The sequence below is a fragment of the Mandrillus leucophaeus genome, unplaced genomic scaffold (assembly GCF_000951045.1).
Source record: "Mandrillus leucophaeus isolate KB7577 unplaced genomic scaffold, Mleu.le_1.0 Scaffold72, whole genome shotgun sequence".
In the NCBI taxonomy this organism is placed as follows: Eukaryota; Metazoa; Chordata; class Mammalia; order Primates; family Cercopithecidae; genus Mandrillus; species Mandrillus leucophaeus.
This window is the reverse complement of record NW_012107808.1, coordinates 5024000-5036739: the sequence shown is the minus strand read 5'-3', so window position 1 is coordinate 5036739 and position 12740 is coordinate 5024000. Positions and strand designations below refer to the sequence as shown.

Here is a 12740-nt window from a genome sequence, read left to right as displayed (position 1 = left end):
CACTCTATTCCTCTTTGTGTGAAATATATTCCACTACTGGTCCCTAGATACTTATTTAAGAGAGCACTTAAAATTGCTCCCTTTGGAGTTGCCTGAGTGTCATTGAGAAATAAATCAAAAGACAAAATCAACTCAAGTATGTCTGATACAACTCAACAAGACAGTGTGTCTCAGTGGGGTCCCAGGATCATCTTTATTAGAATCACTCAGTGTGCTTATTTAAAGTCCAGATTCCTGAGCAATAGTCAACACATAAAGAATCAGCGTTTTCTACGTCAGAGCCCTAGAATCTGCATTTTATTAGTGTTCATGGGTAATTCCTAAGTACCCGCTGAAGTTTAAGAACTATTGCCCTGGGCCCTTAATATATCGTATTCTATTAAGAACTTCATTATAATTAAGCAAATACAAAAATAATTGGTATATGCTGATTCATATGCCATAATAAATTAACTAGGTTTTACTGTGTCTTTCCAATTTACAAATAATCCACAATCCTTTCTGTATGTTAAAATGTTAATTAAATTCACTAATATTACATCAGTACTAATAACTATGACAACTAACATTACTATATCCATTTTATTATGTAAATAAAATAAAAATCAAATGTCCAGGGTTCTTACTGAATATGTGTAATAAAGATGTAAATATTCTTGTATCTTTCTGAGTAGCTATGGTTTTTACAAATTTCAGAAACCTGCTAGCTTTGAGATCCTGTGTTTGAGAGCCAGCATTGGCTAGATACACCATGCAAGTGATAGAGTATTTGGACCAGGAAGAGAATTTGGAAGTAAAGGGAATTCGTGTAGCACAGTGTTCAGTTTTAAGAGCTTCATCTAGGTGAAGACTCATAAGTAATATACATATGGTATAGCCAAGGTCTTTTATGAAGAAAAAGTAATCACAGACAGAAAGTGTCAAAGAAGGAAATGAAAAAAAGAAGCAATTAAGAAGTTTTAGAACAGGGCAGGCATTTTTCTCTTGTTTTTATTTTTTGGATTCCACTTTATTTGTATTAAACAATTTTAAAAGGCAAATAACACTATAAGATTTTAACAAAAAAGAGAAGTCCCTGTTCTATGTTTTCTCCTAAATTTTGCTTCCTATAGTTAACACTTTGAACTCTTTTTTTTTTTTTTTCTTTTTTGAGGCGGAGTCTCACTCTGTCGCCCAGGCTGGAGTGCACTGGCGTGATCTCGGCTCACTGCAACCTCAGCCTCCCAGGTTCAAGCTATTCTCCTGCCTCAGCCTCCCAAGTAGCTGGGATTACAGGCACCTGCCATCACGCCCGGCTAATTTTTTTTTTTTTTTTTTTTTAGTAGAGACGGAGTTTCACCGTGTTGGCCAGGCTGGTCTTGAACTCCTGACCTCAAGTGATCCGCCTCTGTCTCCCAAAATGCTGGGATTACAGGCATAAGCCACTGTACCCGGCCAACATTTTCATCTCTTTTAACTATTTCTATATGAATTGGCCTTCACATTTTCTGGGGTTGGGGGGAAAGATGTTTATAGTGCTCCTTCAGGACTTTTCCATTTTAGACATTGTACATTGACAACCTAACTGTGGATGATGAGAATAGAAGTATTTTCCCATTCTCCCTTCAACCTGATTCTCCCAATATAATTATATTACTACTTTGGGCTAAACAAGTATTTGGTGTTTCCATTTTTATGAACTCATAAATATTTTTCAGAGAGGAGCCACATAGTATATTATGATTATGTTTTCATTCCTCTACAACTTTGTGTTTTTCCTGGAGCTAACAGTTGCCTTTCCTTCATCACTCAGTTTTCTACATAACTATCGAATTCATTTCCAAATCCTACCACAGAACTCTAGAACTCCTACCAACATGGCCATGTGCACAGAGTGACCTATTAGTTCTGTGTTTTTCTGGGTATCCTGGCCCCCTGTGTTCTTCTGCTTCATTCTGTCCTGGCTACTCTTAAGCCCCAAAGCAAGCCTGCAGCCTAGGATTTTCCTTTGGTGTGATGGAGGGATTCCTTTCACTCCTCTGCCGTAATGGGACACCTGGATGTTACACAACCAGGAACAACACCCAGTTCCCCCGTAGGACTGCTCTAATAGTAATCCCACAGCCCCGGCCACCTGCTGTTTGGTGCTTAACTCTAGGGACCAGATAGTACATGCATTCTCAATGGCAGTGAAAATTGGTTTTAGGAGATTGGGGGTAATAGATATTTACATAGTACATAAATAGGTAAACAATATATCTATGATATTCAGATTTCATGGATGGGGTAGTTAAGGGAAAATATGTCTAAAAAGGCTCCACAGAGGGGCAATAATAAAAAGAAAAAAGGATGAGAAACACAGATAGCAGAGCCTTTGCCACAATGCCCCAGAATATGTGCTACCTCTGTGTAGTTACCATTTCTTGTCTCCAATGCCCAAATCTCTCCTGGGTGAGTTTGCCTGATGGACCTCAGTGACATGCAAAGCTGCTGCTGCAAGGGAGCCTGGGAAATACAGTTTTTTTCTTTCTAGTGTCTAAAGTAGAGGAAAGCTGTTAGGAAGGGGATGGAAGAGTGGGTGCTGAGTGCCCCAGTCTGTGATATCTGCCCAAGATGGGTCTAGAATTTTCAGACCGAAACCTTTATCACTTAGAATTTTGAAGGCATTGCTCCATTTTCTTATAAGTTCCAATGATGCTATTAAGAAATGCCGTTTTAATTCCTGATTCTTTAGATGTGACCTGGTTTTTAATTTTTCTTCCCTCTCTAGAGATATTCTTTTTTATCACTGATGTTCTGAAATTGTAGTGATCTGTCTTAGGGTGGGTCTTTGCTATTCATTGGGCTGGGTATTTTGTGGACTCTTTGGATGTAGAAACACAAGACCTTCAGTTCAGGAAGTTTTTCGTGTTTCTTTGATAATTGTCTTCTCTTCATTTTTACTGTTCTCTCTTTGTGGAATTCTTATTTGTAGGATATTGGACTTTCTGGATTAATCCTCCAACTTAATTTTTGTCTCTATTTTCCAGCTTTGTCTTTTCTTCTATATAACTTTCTCGACTTCATCTTCCAACCTTCTCCTGATTTGCTATTATTTTCTCTAGATATTTTTCATTAAATTGTTCACAAAAATATATACATTCTCCTCATTGAAAAATTCCTGCAATGGGCCGGGCGTGGTGGCTCAAGCCTGTAATCCTAGCACTTTGGGAGGCCGAGACGGGCGGATCACGAGATCAGGAGATCGAGACCATCCTGGCTAACACGGTGAAACCCCGTCTCTACTAAAAAAATACAAAAAAAACTAGCCGGGCGAGGTGGCGGGTGCCTGTAGTCTCAGCTGCTCGGGAGGTTGAGGCAGGAGAATGGCGTGAACCCAGGAGGCGGAGCTTGCAGTGAGCTGAGATCCAGCCACTGCACTCCAGCCTGGGCGACAGAGCGAGACTCCGTCTCAAAAAAAAAAAAAAAAAATTCCTGCAATGAATAAGAGTAACAAAATGAAATAACAATGAAATATGTTTCGTACACTTAAAAAGTTTAAGTTATGAGAAAGGGGTTTGCACAATAAAAGAAACAATAAACAAATGTGAACAAGCACCCAGAACACATCCAAATGTCTGTGCAAAGACTGTTCCCATCAACTAGCCCACTGCACGTTACAGTTTATGTAACTCCTCAATCAATCACTTATGGAATGTAAGTGAGAACATTAAGAAATACGAGATCTACCTCATGTTTCTGATTTTCACAATATCAGTGCCAAACTCATACCATCTTCACTAACTCTAAATGGTGAATATTTCCAAAGTAAAAAGCAAGCACTTCTTGTAACCTGCTGAGCAGGTTTTGCTGAAATAGTGAATTTCACTATACTGAAGAAGAATTTGTCAGCCGGGCGTGGTAGCTCATGCCTGTAATCCCAGCACTTTGGGAGGCCAAGGTGGGTGAATTACTTGAGGTCAGGAGTTCAAGACCAGCCTAGCCAACATGGTGAAACCCCGTCTACTAAAAATTAGCCAAATGTGATGGCATATGCCTGTAATCACAGCTACTCAGGAGGCTGAGGCAGGAGAATGGCTTGAACCCAGGAGTTGGAGGTTGCAGTGAGCTGAGATCATACCACTGGACTCTAGCCTGGGCAATAGAATGAAACTCCATCTAAAAAAAAAAAAAAAGAAGAAGAATTTGTCACAACTTATATTAAAATAGCATGAATAACAAAGAACACCAAATAAATATCAGCAAGAGTAATGTCTATACATATTAAAGTATCCATTTAAACCATGTTCTAATTAAATAGAATGTCCACTAAGTCAATTTTATATATCATTACACATAACATGATATCGAAGAATATGACTTCATCTATCAGACCTTTCCAAATACCTATTCCCAAATTAATATTTATGCACTTGTTAAGACTTAGTTTACTTAGAAAAGAAAAACACACATGCATTTTTATAATTTAAAATATTTCGTGTTACACATGAGCAATGTTCAGATTTAAGTTTTAAACCAAGTTTACTTTTTCCTAAGTTGTATTTATGCCAAGTCTTTCTTACAAAAATTTATCTTAAGTGTATAAATTGGACAAACTTACAGTAGTATTTCTAATGTTCGATTTGAAATGTGAAAACATAAACCTATTCTGAATAAAGATATTGTCAAGGTTTGGGGTGTAAACATTTTGTCAGGCAAACAACTTAGTAAAAAAAAAAAAAAAATTGACCTTCACTTAAAAATATACACAATCTCATAATAAGCCCCTGGGCTTCCAAGTTGAAATACAGCTTGCATTTCTAGTGAAGACATATGCTTTATTTAAAGGGAGGGTTGAGTTACAAATTCACCAACATGTTGAAAACGCATTCGTTTTTTAAAAAAAAAGCCAATACTGCTTCTGAAAATGTAGGCAGTGGGTTATAATGTGGACACAAATTTCAGAAAATATTGCTTCTCCCCTTCAATGGTATTCCTGTAGTAAGTAAAATACATCTTTGACCCTGGTCAGTAGTCTCATTTGATGGCCGGGGTAATATATTTGATTTTATATATACAAACCAAGCATTTCCTCCCCAGATGTCCTATTCACAAGAGTCAAAAAGTATAGTTCTATTTAGAAATAATAGTGATAGAGCCAGATGAACCATCACTCCTTGTTGCTAACGAAGTAGAAATTCTGAACAATGTTTTCCCCCATGGCTGTTTTGATATCTATAAGAGCTTTGGCACAAGCTAAAATTCTCATCAACCTTTAAAAAATGGCAATGAAGGCCGGGCGCAGTGGCTCACACCTGTAATCCCAGCACTTTGGGAGGCTGAGGCAGGTGGATCACGAGGTCAGGAGATAGAGACCATCCTAGCTCTTGCAGTGAAACCCCGTCTCTACTAAAAAAAAAAAAAATACAAAAAGATTAGCCGGGCGTGGTGGCAGGTGCCTGTAGTCCCTGCTACTTGGGAGGCTGAGGTAGGAGAATGGCGTGAACCCGGGAGGCAGAGCTTGCAGTGGGTGGAGATCACGCCACTGCACTACAGCCTGGGTGACACAGCAAGACTCTGTCTCAAAATAAATAAATAAATAAAATAAAAATAAAAAATGACAATGAAAACAACAACAAGATCAATCATGGAAAGTTCTCCACTATTCCCGATATACGTTCAATCAACCAATACAAAGCAAAGCTCAGTGATGCAGTAGAGAGAGACCAGGGCTCAAGAGTGGTGCAGAATTATGCAGAAGAAGAAGATTCCTTCTGTGGTCATGACTATTCCAATTTACTAGCGTGTCCCCATTTGTAGAACAAAACAAACCTGATTCAACCAGAATGGATAAGCAGAGTTAGCTTTCATGGTCCTAATATTAGAAATTTTAGGTGACACAGCTTTGGTCTTTAAAATTTGCACAGATGACAAAATAAAAATAAAATAAACTCATCAGTATAACCAGATGGCTCATGCAGTTGTTGGAGAATAGTTTTAAATGCATGTAAAATTTATTAAATTAAGATTTCTTTAAGTATCGGTTATTATTCACTGATTCATTTGTTCACAAAATATTTATTGAGTTCCTAAAATATCAGATACTGTATTAATCACTGGTACTATCAGAGTGAACAAGAATGTCAGGCCTCCAAAGAGTGGAATATCTTTATGTTTACTGAGGAGATTATAGAAACATATCGAACAGCGTTTCTGTGAACTGCAAACCTTATTTATCACATGTTTAACCACCACACACATGCCACTTTCACTTCATTCTAATACACACTCTGAAAGATTTGACAATTGGGAAGCATGGTGCTCCAACACAATTTTTATTATCTAAAATGTTTCTAAAGATCATAAATAGAACATAAGGTACATTTTATTCCTACGTCAGCGGGTCAAATCTTTTCAAAAACAGCTGAAATCTTTTAAAATTTTCATGTGATAGTACATTAAATAGGTACTATTTTAATAATGATCAAATTAAAAGAGAACAATTTGATAATTTAATCAATTAAAGAGAAGGACTCCTTTTATGTCCATTGTTTTGTTTATTTTTTTTCTTTTTTCTTTTCTTTTTTTTACCCTTCCTCTGTTGCCCAGGCTGAAATGAAGTAGTAAAATCATAGCTCACTGTAACCTCAAACTCGTAGGCTCAAGTGATCCTCCCGCCTCAGCCTCCTGAGTAGCTGGGACTACAGGTAGGCACCACATTGCCTGGCTAAGCTTTTAATTTTTTTTTTTTCTTTTTTTGTAGAGACGGGGTCTCTTACTGTTGCCCAGGCTGGTCTGAACTTCTGGCCTCAAGTTACCCTCCTGTCTGGGCCTCCCAAAGCACTGGAATTATAGGTGTGAACCACCACACCAATCCCCCATTATTTTCATATTTCAGTAACAAAATGTGTATTTGAACCAGACTTCTTCTTATAGCTTCAATCTGAAAACACAATTTTGACTAGTCTCTCACTATATTTCAACAATTTTTAGCCCTGAAGGGGAGGGAGAAAGAAGATTGAAACTCTATGGGCCTTTGTTCAAAATCATTAATGGCAAAAATAAGGTAAGACATAAGAAGTGAAGAATTATTAAATGAACTTTAAACTACTAGGAACCCTGGGCACACTTAATTACCTTCACCAAGTATCTTGCAAATGTATTTCACGAGCCACAAGGGAAACTGGCAGAGTGTGGATAGACTGATATAAAACCAACTTAACTGCTGAAAAAGACAACCCAAGCGTCTGGGGTCCCGGGTGTCAGCTTTCTCTGTGCCTCCATCCAAAGTCATTATCATGACATCTATGGTACAGAAAAATGTCGTCAAATGAAACAAGGAAAGGATCTATGAATGTTCAACAGATGTGTGCAAAATGTCACTTCTAAGACTCTTGGACCCCCTGCCCCCAAATTATTGTTTTTCTAAGTTAAAAAAAAAAAAAAAAAAACTTGTATTTACTTAGAAGCATTTGGAATGTCAACCAAATAGTTACAACTTTTTTCTGCAGTTATAGAGTGGTATTCAGAACAACAATGCTAACAGAACAACAATTATTTCCTATAAGCTGCATCAAGGACAACTGAAAATGAAAAAGCTACCATTCCTGTATATAACTAATTTGTGCTGTACACCAACAAGAACCTGCTTTACATTTCCATGTCAATTTACAATCCCCATACTGTACCAGGCAAGGTTAGTGGCTATTGAAAATAGCACCAGGACAGGGTTATTTAAAGACATATTTGGTAATGTAACTGTACAAAAAAAGACACTGTACAGTTTAAAAACATATCTTACACAGCCTTATATTTCAGAGTTTTTTTCTTTAAAAGGAGTGAATTATGTGCGGGGTGGTTGAATGCTTTATAGACGAGGAAAAACTGCCCTAAAACCAACTTAGTCATCATCATCTTCTTCATCTTCCTCATCATCATCATCCTTTTCATCTTCCTCCTCTTCCTTCTTTGCTTTTTTCGGTTATGATGACTCTTTTTTTTTTTCTCTGCTGCATCCGGTTTTCCTCTAGCTGGGTATGCAGCAGTAAGCAATGTCCTTTTTGTATTTTTCCTTCAGCTTTGCAGTCTTCTTTTTACAAGGCTGCCTGTCACCAGCAGCACTGTTATTCCACACCTCTCTGTTTCTTTGCAGCATCACCAATGGACATACCAGGATGTTCTCCTTTAATGTTGGGGTGCAGAACAAGAAAAAGGCGGAAGGAGGCCTCTTGAATGCATTGGGATCCTTGAGCTTCTTTATTTCTCCTTTGGGAGAGATGTAGGTTTCATTTCTCTTTCATTTCACAGGCCTGGTCTGCCTGTGCCATGTCCTCAAATTTTGCTTTCTCTTTAGCTGACATGGTCTTCCACTTCCCTGAGCACTTCTTAGAAGGCTCTGAGAAGCTGACGGAACCATCTGGGTGCTGTTTCTTGTGCTCCTCCTGGCCAGTTTGCACAAAGGATGCCTATGATGACATTTTGCCTCTCAGCTTTTTAGGATCACCTTTGCCCATGGTTAGTTATGTTTCCTTGGTGAGGCACAGCCTTGCCCCGTGCTTGTCCAGCTCTCATGGGCTCCTGGCACAGTCTCTATGGAACTCGATGTACTGCAATGGCTGTTGAATCACTTTTAATAGCTGCAACCTGTTATCATATCAATCGACACGTATACACACATTAAAAATCTCAAAATTGGCTGGGCGCAGTGGCTCAAGCCTGTAATCCTAGCATTTTGGGAGGCCAAGGCGGACAGATCACCTGAGGTCAGGAGTTTGAGACCAGCCTGGCCAACATGGTGAAACCCTATTTCTGCTAAAAATACAAAAATTAGCCAGGTGTGGTGGTGCACGCCTGTAATCCCAGCTACTCAGGAGGCTGAGGCAGGAGACTTACTTGAACCAGGGAGGTGGAGGTTGCAGCAAGCCGGGATGGTGCCGTTGCATTCCAGCCTGGGCAACAGAGCTAGACTCTGTCTTAAAAAAAAAAAAAATCTCAAAATTGTTGCCTAATCCAAAATTGTTTACATTTTCATCTAGAACATTAAACTGCTGAAACATAACCACACAAATACTGAACCACTGATTTTAGAACAGGAAAAGCCACCTACTGTTTAACAAGCAGGAAAACTCCAGTTTAACAAACAGGAAAACTGAGGCACAGAGACTTATGTTAATTTGCCATGCTCACGGAGCAATTGAGCGGCAGAGCAAAGACTTCAAGCCAAATCTTGGTATCCAGAGCTTTCCACACCCCATGAGAGCGCCTACCCTGTGCCAGCATTCTACAAGGGACACGAGAGAGTTACAAAGAGCATGCGGGGGACTTCCTATGAAACCAAGAAGCCAAAATCCAGACTTCTACACCCCAAACAACCTGCGACAACTAACAATACAAAGCTGTATGTGATAATTAAACGAAAACAAACAAAACAGTAAAGTGCCATGGGATTTAGAGAGGAGAGATGATTTAGATCTGAGAATTAAACAGTTTCATGGTCTATATCTTAGAATGGTAGAACTTCTTAACTTTTGTTTGAAAATAATTTCAGCCTTAAAATCATTACGAAAGTAGAAATAGTATAAGGAACGTTTGTATACCCTTTATCCAGATTTGGATTCACCTGTTGTTGACATTTTACCTCATTTGCTTTATCACTGGTGCTTGCTCTTTATTTATTTATTTTACACACACTTTAAAAAAATTATTTAAGGGTAAGTTACATACGTTATAGCCCGTTACCACTAAATACTTCAGTGTATATTTTTTAAGATTAGGATTTTTTTCTTAAGTAACCACAGTACAGTTATCAACTTCATAAATTATGTTGATACATAATGCATTTCTCTAATCTATCAATCTACAATCCATTTTCCAATTTTTTCCTTTTATCTAGTAGCATTTTTTAAGGCATTTTTCCCAGTACAGGATCCAGGTCAAATATTGCATTTGTTATTGAGACTCTTTAGCCTCCTTGAAACCGCAACCTTTCTTTGCCCTTTATGGCATTAATGCTTTTGGAGACTATGGTTTTAGTTCCCACTATTTTTTTCTTTTTACCTTGATAACAGTATTTATTTGTGCTTATCTGCTGTTCCTTTGTGGTTACACTGGGGTTATGTGTTCTTGACCAGAAGACGGTACAGGCAGGGTTGTGTTCTTTTCAGGGTATCACATCTGGTAGCACGTGATATCCACCTGTCCTTCATAAGCAATGCTCATTTTGATCATCTGGTTAAGGTGTTGTCTGATCTTTCCAGTCTATAATTATGATTTATTTTTCTCCCTTGTAACTAATAATGAGTTTTATTAGAGACTGGCACATTAAGAACTTATGAATATCCTGCTTCTCATCAATATTTCCCTTACACTTAGCAGCTGTTAATTGCTGGAGCCAACATTTAACATGATGGTTACAAAATTAGGATTTTCCAACTCCAACACTCCCACCATATTTTCCATTTGGCTTTGGCATTTTGGGATAAGCAAGAGCCCTCCCTTCTTCTCCTCTATATCTATCTATCTATCTATCTATCTATCTATCTATCTATCTATCTATCTATCTATCTATCTATATGTCTGTCTACCTACCTGTCTATCATCTATCAGTATATCCTTCTCTCTTTTTTCCTTCTTCCTCCTTTTGCTTCATATATATTTATTTTTGGTCTAAACTCATTAATTCCTGTATTATTTATAATTCATTACTATACTTTTTAATTTTGGTGGCAAATTGTAACAGATGTGACCCGTGAGAGCCCCTTGAATATCCCTGTAATTTGTGTGTGTGTGTGCATGCTTTCTTACTTCCTAGTGCATGGGCCACTTCTGGAACAATAAGTTCCAGGCCCATCTTGAAGATACTGTGCCTCAGTCCTGGGGGAGGAAATAATCTGGAAAAAACCAATCTTCTATGCTTGGATCTTTGTGTAGTTTCTAAAGACGGGTAGAATTTTGATAGGTAGGGAGAATAGAAACTAGCATTGTAGCATATGCAGACAAGGAATATAGATGCTAAGCACAGGGAAAGGGTTTCCCTTTTCCCTCTAGATTAATCAGGGTTCTCCAGAGTAACACAATCAATGAAATACATAGAGATATACTAGAGGAGATTTATTACGGGAATTGGTTCATGTGACTATGAAGGCCAAGAAGTCCCATGATCTGCCCTCAAGCTGGAGACCCAGGGAGGCCAGTGTGTCTGAGTCCAAAGGCCTCCGAACCAGGAGTGCCAATGTCTGAGGGCAGGAGAAAATGGATGTCCTGGCTTAGGAAGGAGAGAGATTTCACCCTTCCTCTGCGTTTTTCTTCTATTTGGACCCTTAATGGAGCAGATGATGCCAGCCCAATTGGTGAGAGGAGGTTTTTTACTGGGTCTACTGATCTCTTCTGGAAATACTGATCTCTTCTGGAAATACCCTCACAGACTCACCCAGAAACAATGTTTTGCCTGCCATCTGAGCATCCTTTAACCCATTCACATTGACACATATGATTTAACCACCACACCTCCTTTGTATCAGTTTTCCAAAGCTGTGTAACAAACTATCCCCAAACATATTGACTTAACCATTCTGTGGATCTTCAGTTGGGGGAAGTCTCAGTGGAATGTTTTCTCTCTGATCCACATGGTGGCAGCTGGGCTGAATTAAGGCTAGAGGATGCCAGATGACCTGACTCATATATCTGGGACTATGGCATTGCCTGTTGGCTGGGGCACCTCAGCATTCCTCCATGCGGCCTCTCTCTCCAACAGGGTAGCCTGGCTTCCTCACATTGTGGTTCAGGGATCCAAGAGAAAGAAAGTAGAAGGCTGCCAGGCTTTTTATACCCTTGGCTTAGAACTAGTACAGTGTCACTTCATTGATCAAAATGTCACAGGTTAGTCCAATTTCAAGGGAGGGGAAACGCACTGCACCTCTTGGTAGAAGGAGAAGCATGCATGCACAGGGATGGGCAGGATTCTTGTTGGCCATCTTTACAGTCAGCCACACCCTCCTTTTACCCTTTCCATTTCTGCAAGTAAGTTAGTAGTTTTTGAGTTCCAACATACGAAGGAAAACATGGGGATTTTCACATAGCTGAGTGAGAAAGACTTACGTAAATTTTATTTGACCTCTAATAGAACAGTGCCCTCAGTGATCAATAAATTCTTGTTCACTACATTGAATGAAAGTTTTCAACATGAAAGATGGAGATAAATATTCAAAAGTTATTGGAATAATTTATACAGGTATCTTAAAAAACAAAAATTTAAAACTCCAAACTAAATAAAATTGAGGATCTGGACAAGTTCCGAGGTAGATACACAGTAATGATTTTTTAAGAAGAAATTATCCATAAGGAAAGCTTGAAAAATCAGAGATTGGGGGCAGAAAGGTAAGTAGCTAGGGAAAGGAATTTGATTATTCTGTTTTTGATTCTTTATAACATTGTTTCCCATTTTTATTAAGGGCAGAATAACAACAGCAATAAAACAACCAGTACTGTATTTCAACATAAATAGAATATTGATTAAAGTGGCAAATGAGGAAAATAATCTTGCTGAAAATCCATTTTTTATTTAGTGGGCAAAAAATACCGTGCTATGGACCACTAATGGGAAAATGAAATAAGACATAGCCTTTCCTTAAGGAGCTCAAAGTTAGATGCTAACAGATCATTATCATATGAAGTGCGTAACAGAGGCATGGCAGCACTTTAAGAATGCCAGAGATACCAACCCATCTGGCAATATTTGAATGCTATTCAGCAAAGATGTCAGAATATAACTTTATGTAGAAACA

General features: G+C 38.5%; 1 pseudogene; it reads right to left on the bottom strand.

The window, feature by feature from the left end:
* Positions 1-7858: 7858 nt before the first annotated feature.
* Positions 7859-8471, bottom strand: LOC105528539 (annotated as a pseudogene).
* Positions 8472-12740: the final 4269 nt, after the last annotated feature.